This window comes from Salvia hispanica, chromosome 2, assembly GCF_029641045.1.
Source record: "Salvia hispanica isolate PSC_SH4W2 chromosome 2, Shi_PSC_v1, whole genome shotgun sequence".
Lineage (NCBI taxonomy): Eukaryota > Viridiplantae > Streptophyta > Magnoliopsida > Lamiales > Lamiaceae > Salvia > Salvia hispanica.
The window spans coordinates 57,364,297-57,377,852 of record NC_142693.1 but is presented as its reverse complement, the minus strand read 5'-3'; positions in this window follow the sequence as shown (position 1 = coordinate 57,377,852).

Sequence of the window (13,556 nt, the reverse complement as noted above, 5' to 3'; positions counted from 1 at the left end):
ATTTTCCAAAAGTTTTGTGCGGGGGTAGAAGCGAGCTGGCCGAAGCGGACGAAGATCAGCGTTTCCGGCGAGTACAGCAACAGTGCCGGTTCGCACGAGCTCCCCGAAGCCGAGACAATGATCCCGACCCCTCAATCATCTTCCCGCCGCCGTCCTTGCCCGATTGGGCAAAAGACTGTGCAGCGGATGGCAAGGGGAAGCGCCAGCAGGTCCGACGAGGTCCAATCGGAGGCCCCTCCCGAGTACAACAATCTCGCCCACGCGCAGCAAATGGCTAGCCGGGTACAGACCATGCATAGGTGGCATAACACGACCGATCTTGTCTACAAAAGGATGTTGAAGAATGTCATCGACACATGCCGACGTGATTTGGGGATGCCACCCATTGGAGATGATGGTGCCGAGACTGGCGGCGGGGACGACGGCAGCGGCACTGGCGACGGGGGCGACGCGGAGGACAAGTAGTGAGCCGGGGGTCACATTTGTTGAAGCTTGGTTTTTTTTTTTATAACTATGTAATTTTTTTAATTTAATTATGTAAGTTTTTTTTTTTTTTTTTTTAATGAAGTTGTTGCATTTTCCCCGTCCGTATTCGTGTTGAAATTTTAATTTCGTAACGTAAATTGAATATTTGTGATTTTTTTTTTATTACGGGAAGTCCGCGCGGGAAGGGCGACGGGAAGGGCGGATTGTTTAGTGGGAAGTCCTTATGACGTGGCAGGAGGTGTTTTTGGAAAGGGCGACGGGAAGGGCAGAGGGACATCCGCACAATTGAAGATGGTCTAAATGAGAAATAATATTTCTATTTAGCAAACTATAGTATTTTGAATTTGCTGTAATCTTCCACATAGAAAACTGGTATTGTTGAGGTGGTACATTCTCGCTTAACTTTAACATCATGTGTTCAGTTCAATTGCTGAAATTTTTGAAGAGACGAAAAAAATACAGATGAAATATATGGTCATTGCATTAGAACTCGGATATGCCTAGAGAGGTAGAGAAAGACGCTAATCTAGGAGCTAGGACTGCGATTACAGTTCTTGAATCTGGTAAACAAGAAGAGCTGAATGCCGTTAGCCAGCAAAGTTAAATCCGAAACATGGAGAGACGTTTGAGCATCCTAATTTGTGTTCTTCTATAAAAGCATGGATGTGGATTTGGACCACTCCTATTCCTTTTTAATTCCCTATTATTCCGTAATAGCACAATAATCATAATATTAAAATGCAATAATAATATTCGAAATACTATTACAAATTCCTAAAAATAAAAAAAAATGTAGATAATTAAAATCCTTTGAGAATTTGACAGAAAATGAGATTAAGAGAGAGTTGTTAGGTGTGGTATAGATATTTTGGGATGAAATGAGAGGTATTTATAGATTAAAATGTGAAATATTGGGTAAAAAAATGAAAAAATAAATTAATAGTAGGGAAAAATGGATATATTGGGAAGTGGAAAAAATATTTTTTTATCTAAATCTGAGTTTTTAGATTTTTTGAATTAAAAATAAATTAACAACGGCCAGGCGTCACCGCCCAACCAAAAGCCACCACGTGTCCGCCTGTCGCCAAGGACAGAGCTTTCAGCGTAGAGCTCGTCCGTGCCGACGGCACTAACGCAACAACGAGCACTTCGCTCGCCGTGCCTACGGCATGTCTCTGCTGGCCAGAAGAGCATCCCGCTGCGGATGCTATTATATAGCAAACATAATATTCTTGATCAAAATCATAAAATATTATGTTTAGGAGCAAAAATAGACTTTAGTGTTACTTCCTTTGTGCAAAATTAGTAAAGTACTCCGAGATATATAAATAGAAAATATGACTGATGTATTGTTAGTGGAAAATGAGTCATCTCATGTCAGACAAAAATTGGCAAAAAATGAAAATGGACTAATATTGTGGAACAAACCAAAATGACAAAAAGTTACTAATCGAGTCAAAATCATTTTAACTAGGCCTATCAAATCGAGTACCCGCGGATATCCGATTCAAAATTTTCTGGTACCCGATTCCAAATTTCCCAAAAACTAATACTACTAGATACCTGATCCAAATTTAATTTCGGATACCCAATTACCCGACTCGGGTATCCAGTCCCGATTTTTATTTCTTTATTTTTTTTATAAAAAATTAGCTACAAACTTTTAAAAATACAAATATGTAGTTCGAATTTAATAAAAACTTGAATTACTAGTATTTATGTAAGAGAAAATAACTATAAACTTTTAGAAATACAAAAATTTGAAGTAGTTCGAATTTAAGAAAAAATTACTACAAACTTTTAAAAATACAAAATTTATAAACTATAACATATTGACATATTTCATCCTATAATCATCACAATTCTGTACATTTAATTACGCTTGGGCGCTTGATTTTTGGGGTTACTCTAACTAAATGCGACCTACTGACTTAGTCTCATACAGAAAGAAAGAAATAAATATATTTAATAGCATAAACTTTTAAAAATCAGAATAAATATATAAAATTTTAAGTAATTAAAAAAATCAGATAATTCAGGTATATTCAATCGGGTAACCGACAATCCAAAAATCTCACTACTCGACCTTGATTCGAAACCCAAAAAACTAGGTTTCAATATCCAATCACCTGATATTTTTTGGATTTAGATATCGGATATCCAATACGATATTCATTTTGATAGGCCTAATTTTAACGGTTCATTTAACGACACTACCAATTTAGAGACAAAATGAATCACTTCGTAATATTTAGGAGCTGAAGCTATAAAATACTTGCTCTAGTCAATAAAAATAGTCTTTTTTGTGCATGTCATGTATTTTAATGCACAATTGATGAAGCAAGAATAAGAAAGAAAAAAAATTGGTGAAGAAGGAAGGAGAAGTGGTGAAAAAGTTTCTTTAAATGAATTACTCCACTTCTTTTCTTTTAGAGATGAAATGTCTTACCAAAATGAAAAATGAATTACTCAACTTATTTTCTTTTAGAGATGTGTTATAGATCAATATTATAAATTAATTATATTTTTGTAAATAAAAATAAACTTAAATAATATAAATATAAATTATATTATTTGAATAATGTATTATATGGATTATATTGTGAAAGAGTATTATTTTTAGGGGATCACGAGTATTAACCTTCTATTTTAGAATAAAAACAAAAAAGTTTAAAATGTCTGCTTTAGTTTTAGATAATAATATATTGAAATGTGGGCGTTAAAATGAAATTAAAAAATTTATTCAAATGATGACTAATTTGTTTTGGTGAAAACATAATTGTTTTTACTATCTGATTGAGCGTCGGTACACGTGCAACATATACTAATATCTCCATTCTCAATAGATTATCTTGAGATAAGGATAAACTCAACTACCTGAGCTATTGAACTATTTTGATAAAACTATCCGCTTTACTTTGTGACGTTTCTCTTCAACCACTACGTCACGTTGTTTCTCGTCTTAAACGCGATCGTGGTGCTGCTGCTTGTGCTCTACCGCCACAGCGACGGCGGCGCCTCCGCCGCTGATCTCTATGACGATCTCTATAATTAGCTACTATCTCTATAATTAGCTACTGCTAATCCCTTCAAAACCGTGAATTTTGTCATTTTTCTTTTGTTATTTCATAATATTTTATTAGGTTAACTTCAGGTTTGTGTCATGAACTTTAAAATTGAAAAAATGCAATTATGAAATTTTAGTTTTATCAATTGTCTCATCTATATACAAAATGTTAATCTTTTATTAATGTTCAAAATAATTTTTTTCATTAAAATAAAAGAATAGAAAAAGAGAAAGATTGGGAAATAAAAGAGAATATACTAAGGGAAATAAAAGAGAAAATACTTACTTCATCCGTTTACTAAATGTTACCTATATCTGACTTGGTGTGGATTTTAAGAAATATGAAGAAAAGAGGGTGGAAAACGCTAGTGGAATAAGTCTCACTTTTATATAAGTGTTAGTTTTAAAATAGAATGTGAGTGTCATGAGTTAGTAAAAAGTGGGGTTCATACTCAACTTACCAAAAATGGAAAAAGATAAAAGTGGACGAACTGAAATGACAAAGCGTACGACATTTGGTGGGCGGAGTTAGAGTTGTCAAGTGGGCTGGGCCAGACAGCCCATCCTGGCCCAGGCCCATGTCTGAGGTGGGTTGGGAAGCTTGACCCAACCTAAACCTACTTGGCAAATGGGTTGGGCCAATGAAGAGCCTTTTTTGAGTGCAGTGTGTGCTGTGTGATATTCACTCGATCTAACAGGTCCAGAGGATTCGACTAGACTTCAGAGGCTAGAAGATCATGAAACTATCAGAAAGGGGTCGTTGGATGCACTCTATTCCTTCAAAAACCTCAACCCACTACACTACAACTTAGCACAGGGAAATAAAGGATCGATCTCACGAGGACGAAGGTGTTACGAAACTGCATTTGAGGATGTTTTGGGAAAAAGGGGGCCTGGCTGCTGCCACGCAATTTTGTGGGTCGAGAACTTAAAACTACTGGATCTGAGAGACAGGAAAAACTTTACTCTACCTATTGGGTCTAAGAAACGAGAGCGTACGGAACATGCATGACTTAGAAAAACTGAGATATTTTAAAGTTCTAAAACAACTGGAGTAAACTTAACTAGACAGACTTTCCTAATTTGGACAGACAAGCATAAAGCGAAAAGTAAAGACAAGTTTCCTTAAACTACCAGGGTCTGGAAAAGCATGCAGAAAAGTAAAAGGACAAAGCAGATCGTACTGACAGGGTCTAGGGGACAATGCAGAAAAGTAAAGTATATGCTGAAAAGTACTGACATAAAGCAGATCTGGTTCTAACTACCAACAACTTCATCTTCTTCGGGAATCAAACGAGAATAGCAAATAAAACAGAGTATTAAACACCATGAAAACAGAGCAAACCTTATATCTAAACTTAAAACAAGAAATTAAAGCCTAAACTAACAGATCTACACTACTGGACCTAAAGGATGCAGAAACAGAAAGTGAACAGCCATAATCATGCACAACGTAAACAGCAAACACCAAATACGCGAAACTCCAACTCAAATACACCACGTTTCAACAAATCCAGACATCTCCATACGAAAATCCCCAACCTCCATCAACAAACCAACAGATTTCAGCTCCAAACATCCAACAATAAACAAGAACGAAAGCTAAAAAGCAAGAAATAAAGATCAACTCAACGAGATCCAACAAAAACCAACATAAACTTCCATAATAAAGAGAAATAGGTTCAAATCCAGCAGATCAAAGTCAGAAACTAGAGTTGCGAACTTAAAACCAACAAGTACTAAACGAAAGCAAGTAAAAATTGTTTCTTTGCCTTCACAAGGCGGTGTTGCACAGCAGCAAAATAACAATGATGAGAACCACGGTGGCCAGAATCCTCCATCTCCAAGTGCGCAGTGGACGAAATGAGAAATTTGAAGTGTGGAACTAAAGCATGGAACGAAAGCTAGAGCTAAGAAAGTGTAGAAGTGGCCGTCTTGTTCTTCAAGGTTGAGCTCCTTATATATGTGAGGCTCTGATCCCTAGGGTATCCCTCTGGTGATTTGACGCTCTTGCCCTTGAGTAAGACTCTTTAATATAATCTGCTCTCGCTCCATTCTGCTCCTGTCGCCAACTTTTGATTCTCCCAGGTCCGAACGACGACTTCTGATTTTTACTTCAATTCCATCTCTTTTACATCTGCCAGGTCCGGTAACAGCAACTCCTAGGTCCGGCAGATTTACTACGCACCTGAACTCATAAACGCACATTAGCGCCCCAAATGCACAAAATTTTAACCCTAAACCAATGCATGAAACGAGCCTTATCAAACTGCTCACACTTAAACCATACTTGTCCTCAAGTATAAAGACAAGAAAAAGGAACAAGGCAAGTTTCGATGCATGGTTTCCCCTTAACCGACTCTACTAACAAAGAAAAAGACTCAAACTACTAGACCTAGACGCTAAAGGACTTAGACAAAGAAAACAGACAAAGATATATAATAAAACACATTGACACATAAATGCATAAACTGGTTTATTTTCTAGCAGCCATCCCCACAAGATTAAGGTCAATCCAAGAAACTACAGTCTCCGAATCTTCCCCCTCCCTTCTTCTATCTAATCGGCTTGTCAGTTTGTCAAGATAGCCTCTAACTTCACTAACTGTTGAACTCGCTCGATCACTCATTCCTCACCAGGGATGTTAGGATCGTTCGCTCTTATATTTCCATACCACTGATGCCTCGGGTCAGAGAGTTCCCATGTCTTTGCTCTTATTATAATTTTTTTTCTCCTTTCTTCTCTGGACTTCGTCCAGCTTATTCCTCCCTGGACTTTGTCCAGCTTATAAATCCATTTTTTTTTATTTTTTATTTTTTTTAATCTGGATCTTGTCCAGTTTATTCCTCCTTTTTAGACCTTGGACTTCGTCCAGCTTATACCTCCAGTACCCTTTCCCTAGGCCCGAGAGGTTATTTCTATCACCCAAAACTTTTCTCCTTCTAAGTTCTCTCCCTAAGCATCAAGTGGCAGCCCTCTCATTTTGTGTTAGTATGAAGTGTTTAAGGCTTATAACTCACTTTTATGGAGGGCTTCACAACTAGATCATTCGAGGCATCTTCTATCGTCCTTACTTCATCCAAATCGATTTTGATTTATTAAGGAAAAGGGCATCAAAGTTGACATGCATTCTCTCTTCAATTACTCTCACTAAGGGGCTTTTGCTTTCCATTTACCAGTTATGCATAAATACATAATTTCCTACTAAACGACTTACTACTAACTCCTAGACCTAGCAAACAGACTCACATGCTTGACACTAACTTGCACTAACTCCCTCCCCCCTCCCACTTCACCATGCTTGTCCCCAAGCATTTTCGGTGAAGTGGAAAACAGGGCTAAGTTAGTGCGACACTTAACAGACTCACAAAACACGTATTATATAAAAACAAACTTCTCACACTTAGACCGAGCATCGGGCTAAGTGGGAGAAGATACACAATTTAACAGACACCAAAGCATGCTATATAAAAACAAACTTCTCACACTTAGACCGAGCATCGGGCTAAGTGGGAGAAGATAGCTAACACATATATACATAAAGATAACACAAATATTCAAAGACACATATAAACAGGCATGCTTTGTAAAAAGAACTAAATCATAAATAGACATAAAAAAAAAACTGAAACTGAAATTTAAAATTACTTGGTTATGGGGGGGTCAATTCTGGCTCTGGTCCCCCGTGGGACCAGACTTCTTGGGCACCGTCTTCACTTTCTTCTGGCTTGGTTTGGGTTCATCATCTTTCTTGGCCTTCTGTTCTCCTGGCCTAGGGTTATCCTTCTTCACTGGTACACTGGTGGTGGTCTCACTGTCCTTCTTCTTCCTTTCCGACGGCATTCCCTGGACGCTGGAGGCTGGCTTCTCTGGGGTCACTCCCGGGGTCAGTTGCTAAGTTCTGTGGGCAACTTCGGGGGCATGCGCAACTGCTGGGCCCGAAGGATCTTTTGGTCAACCACGGTGACCATTCTCATCTTTGTCTCCACAGCCTGGGCCATCTTGTCAACTTGCGCAGCCATCATCCCCCTATGAGTTACCGCCTCCTAGTGCAGCTTCAGCAAAATCTCCTGTTGCTGCACCGTATTTGCGCCCAGCTTCAACATCGTCTCCTCCATTCTTGTCTGCCACCCTTCATTCGCCATTCTGTCACCACCTTCTTCTTCTGCCTTCTCGGTCTTTATCTTCACTCCATCAGCTTTCCCTACTTCGTAAAATCTCAACACGTCATCCTTCATTATCGTCAACCCTTTGTTGAAGAAGAACGGGAGATCGAAGTATCCTGGGGCGCTACACATTGGCAGGTTAGCAACTGAGTCGGCTATCTTCATTGACACATTCCTCTGGAGGTACGCTCCCAGCAAGTTGCACGTGTAGAGATGGCGGTCGGAGTGAGTTCTGACTCTCTGGCATGCATAGGCAGTCTAGTACCCGAGATGGACCTTCACATTGTTCAGCATACACCACATGAAATACAGCTCTAGAGTAGTGAGAGTTGCACCTACTTGACCCAGGAGATTGTACCCAATGTACACTTGTGCTAGGCGGAGCACTGGATCAGTAATGTGTACCCCCTTCGATGTGCTTGTCTTGAATTTGGCCACCTTTTTGTGGGCAATCATCCTCCAGGCCTCCTCAGCATCGAAGCCTGCTGTATTCTTGGGTGCGCCGATCTCTCTCTCGTTCCACGTTCCTTCTTCGTCCTCCTCGGGTGTGAGCAGCCCCATTCTCAAAACGACCACTCCCTGATACTCATCTCCATCTCCTCATTGAACAACCTGAAGGAGATTGTGTCTGCATCGAGATCTGTAGATTGTTTGAATTTGAAGGATGTGAAGAACTCCTTCGCCAGAGCCACCGGTACTTCCTCTTCGATGTGGTTGAGAAGCCTCTTGAACCCGATGCTTTTGAAGTAGGAGATGAACTTCTTCTCCACTCCCAGATCCCTCAGGTCCGAGAGGCACAACTTCTTTCCGGATTTTGCCGACTTCCCATTCGTGGCGCGGCCATCACATGCCTTCTGCAACTTTGGGTCCTCAAACTGGACCATCGCTTCCAACAACCTTTTGGTTACAAGGACCTCAATTGTTTCAAACGGGCTCTTTCCACTTCCTTCCCAACATCCTCCTCATAAATTTCCTCTCCTTCCTCTGTCTCCTTCTCAGCAACTTTCTCATCAACATCCCCACCATCCTTTTCAGCCTTCTCATCATCAATTTCCTCACCTTCTTCACCCTCTCTACCCTCACTACCTTTCTCACCATCTCTAGTTTCCTCTACACCCTTGTCCTCCGTCTCTTCCACATCCCCAGTTTCTTCTTGCTCCACTTCCCCTGCTTTATCTTGCTCTACTTCCCCTGCTTTATCACCCTCCCCACCATCTTTACCATCTCCCTTGTCTTCCTCATCCCCTGACCCAGTGGCCTCTTCCTCCAATATTTCCACTCGCTTAACCCGTTCACCCTCCTCCTCTCTGTCGGATTCCTCAGTATCCATCCTATCACCCTCCTCCTCTCCAGTTTCTTCTTTATTTACAGAGGGTTCGGCATGGGGTTCAGTTTCTGTCCGAGGAATAGTGTGTAGGGAATTCTTTTCTTGTGTTAGGGTTTCGGGTAAAATTTGGAGGTTTTCTGAGTGTGTGGGTAAGGCTTGTGCAGTGGGTGTTTCGATTAAGGTTTTGGGCCTTGGTGGAATTGTAAGTGGGGTTAGGGCAGGAATTACGTCTTCTTGTTTCCGGCATGCCTCCGACATTTTGGCGAAGAACTTGCTCGCCTTTGGCTTCTTTCCATACTTCTTCTTGAATTCCTGTATGACCTCCTCTTCGTCTAGATCTTTGTCGTTGGATTCCGCCTCGGTGGGGATAATTTCGGCGGTGGGGTTGTCTTGGCCGATGTCTGGTTGTGGTTGAACTTCAGTCGGCATGGACTACGGTGGAACTTCTGGTGGTGTGGGATTTTCTTTTGGTGGCGGTGTGGGTGTTTTCTCGGCCGTGGGAGTCGAACTCGTCGCCTCCGTTGCCTTCTTTTTGGTCATTTCTTTCGGGGGTTCTTCCCGCGGGCTGAGCGCGCCATCGGATTTCTCTGCATCTTTGTTTACGGCGGTGGTTTACGGCGGTGGTTAACAACGGTGGTTTTGATGGTTCTCGGATCTGCAGAGAGAGAAAAACAAGTTTGTGAATTCGGAGTTGTGAGAGAATAATTTTAGGTGAGGGAAGTTAATTAGTTTTTTTAGGGAAGTTATTTTTAGGAAAAAGAAAATAAAAGGAAAATAAAATAAAAGAAAATAAAAGGAAAAGAAAAAGAAAAAGGAATATCATGATTGGCTGCAAGCGAACGGTCGCGTCTCTGACGCAAACAACCGTACGCCTCGCCAGCTTTTTGAATTTCAAATTTCAAACTTCCTCCTGATTTTTCTCACTTCCCTCTGACCGGGTAATCTTAAACACTTGGTAAAAAAACGAAATTTGCTGAACGTCTGGGTCAAAGAGATAAGCTTTTCAAATTTGTGCATTTTCTCAGACGCTCAGAATTTTAAAAATCTTTTTGAGTTTTTGAACTATATATATTTTTTTGTATTTTTGGGAACTAACTGGTTCAGTCAGCTGATCGAAAATTTTACCCTATCTACCTGACCCAGTAATTCCCGAAGAATATTTAAACATGGCTTACTAGGCAATAGCAGAAGGTGTGTGGAGTGGAATTTCTTCCACTTCACACAACTCCAAGCTATCCCTAAACACCTTCACTCTATGACCATTAACAAAGAAAGGAACAGAGTTAGCATTGACTCCCTGAATTTCCACTGCTTCATGTGCTCGAATGCCAGCGATTGTGTAAGGCCCTATCCACTTGGACTTCAGCTTTCCAGGCATGAACTTGAGCTTTGACTGAAAAAGGAGTACTTTCTGCCCGACCTGCAGCTCCTTGACCCGAAGGTTTTTGTCGTGCCAGAGTTTGGTCCTCTCCTTATACCACATGGCCGAATCATATGACTCCATCCTCAATTCCTCTAGCTCCTGCAGTTGCATCTTCCTCTCTTCCTCACAGGCATGAGCCTTCATATTCATTTCCTTGACTGCCCAATATGCTTTGTGCTCTATCTCCACGGGCAGGTGGCACATTTTTCCAAATACCAATCTGTAGGGTGACATTCCTATTGGTGTCTTGTAAGCGGTTCTATAGGCCCAGAGAGCATCATCTAGACGCTTGCTCCAGTCCTTCCTCGAGGTATTCACCGTCTTCTCTAAGATGCCCTTGATTTCTCGATTTGAGATTTCAGCCTGCCCGTTTGACTGGGGATGATACGGAGTAGATAACCGATGGTGGACTCCATATTTTCTCATCAGTGCTTCAATCGTCCTATTACAGAAGTGAGTCCCTTGGTCTGAGATGATCGCTCGGGGCACGCCATATCGGTTGAATATATTGGCCTTTAGAAACTTTGAAACTTCCTTCGCGTCGCTTGAACTTGTAGCCTTGGCCTCTATCCATTTGGACACGTAATCCACAACAACCAATATATACGTATTTCCATATGAAGATGGGAATGGGACCATGAAGTCCATGCCCCAAACATCAAAGATCTCGCAGACTATTATTGGAGTCTGTGACATCTCATCTCTCATAGAAATCCCTCCGGTCAGTTGGCACCTATTACAATTCTGGCAGAACTCATAAGCATCCCTATTCAGCGAAGGCTAGTAGAAACCGCTATCCATAACTTTCCTTGCTGTTTTCCTTGGGCCGAAGTGGCCACCACACGCTAGTGCATGGCAATGATTTAGTACGTCTTTTTGCTCCCACTCTGGAATACACCTTCTTATCACTTGATCTGAACCCATCTTCCAGAGGTATGGGTCATCCCAAATGTAGTACTTGGATTCACTTTTAATTTTCATCCTCTGGGCTCTAGTGATTTCTTGTGCGGCAGGTAGTTCTCCCGTAACTAAATAATTCGCCAGGTCTGCGAACCAAGGCTCGTCATTCGGCTTGCCTTTCCGTTTCTCTGACTCCTCGGGCCTAGTTAATGCTAACACTGCTACCCATCTGATTGGTCTAGCGGATCCCCCTAAGTAATACAAGTGCTCTTCTGGAAAAGCATCGGGTACGGCTTCCTCATCTTCTCCTTGGGTAATTCTGCTTAAGTGGTCAGCCACTCTATTCTCGGTCCCTCTCTTATCTCTGACTTCCCAGTCGAACTCTTGCAATAGCAGCACCCATCGGATTAGCCTTGGCTTGGATTCCTTCTTGGCTAGGAGATATTTAATGGCTGCATGGTCAGTGAATACTATTGCCCTCGACCCCAGTAGATATGGTCAGAATTTTTCAAATGAGTACACCACAGCCAGCATCTCCTTCTCGGTGGTGTCATAGTTCTTCTGGGCCTGGTTGAGAGTCTTTGAGGCATAAAATATGACATAACTTTTTCCTTCGATCCTCTGGCCCAAAACCGCTCCTATTGCAAAGTCACTTGCGTCGCACATTACCTCGAATGGGTAATCCCAGTTGGGCGAGCGGATTATCGGAGCCGTGACCAGACGATCCTTGAGTAACTGGAAGGCTTTTTTACACTTATCATCAAACTCAAACTCCACATCATTCTGGAGAAGTCTTGTCAGGGGCTGGGCGACTTTTGCGAAGTCTTTAATGAACCTTCGGTAGAACCCTGCATGCCCCAAGAATCCTCGAATTTCCTTCTGATTCGTTGGGTGTGGAAGCTTAGAGATTACCTCCACCTTTGCTTGATCTACCTCGATGCCCCCTCTCAAAAACAACATGTCCCAGTACTATCCCTTCCTTGACCATAAAGTGGCATTTCTCATAGTTCAGCACCAGGTTCTTCTTCCTGCATCTCTCCAAAACAATATCCAGGTGCCTCAGGCAAGTCTCGAAAGAATCTCCATAAACGGTGAAATCATCCATAAAAATTTCTATGCAGTCCTCCAGTAGATCCGAGAAAATGCTCATCATGCATCACTGAAATGTCCCAGGTGCGTTGCACAGACCAAAAGGCATTCTCCGGTAGGCGTATGTTCCAAAGGGGCAGGTAAATGTGGTTTTCTCCTAGTCCTCCGGATTGACATAGATTTGGAAGTATCCACTGTAGTCATCTAGAAAGCAGAAGTATTGCTTTCCCGCCAACCTTTCCAGCATTTGGTCGATGAAGGGTAGCGGGAAATGATCCTTGCGTGTGGCCGCATTAAGTTTCCTGTAGTCTATGCACATTCTCCACCCCGTGACTAACCTTGTGGGCACAAGCTCGTTACGGTCATTCTTGACTACTTGTATTCCTGATTTCTTCCGCACCATGTGGACAGGACTCACCCACTCACTATCGGGAATGGAGTATATGATTCCTAGGGCCAACAGCTTCAATACTTCTTTTAAGACTTCCTCTCTCATGTTGGGATCGAGTTTCTTCTGGAGATTTTGATTCCTATTGTTCCAGTTGGTTTGATTTCCTTGACCTCCTTGACTCCAATTACCTTGTGCTCCTTGATTCCAGTTGCCCTGTCCCTCTTGATTCCTTCCGGACCAGTTGGATTGGTTCCCTTGGTTTCGTTCTGAGTTAGTAATCTGGAATTGAGGGTTTTGATTTCCATCGGACCACCTGAAGCATGGATTGTCCCTCCATGGAGCGTCTTTAATTTTTCACTGGTTCCAATTACTGCCCTGATTATTTTGGTTCCAATTTCCTACAACATTTATATGGGCTGGACAATCCATCCCTCCTTGAGATCCGCAATAACTGTAACCTGGACCCAGTGCTTGTTTATCTTTTTCTGTTGGATCCGGTGAATCGTTCTTCCCTAGGGCAGTTAGAATAGTCTTCTCCAGCTGCTCCATTCTAACATCCATCCTTGCATCCACTCGGGCATCCACTCTTTCTTCACTTTACACTGTTACTGCATCTGCACTCCCTCTCCTTAGGATGGTACGAGGTGAATGGTATGCCTTTTTTGCATCAATTAATCTTCCCAGTATCACTCGGCCCTCGCTCACCT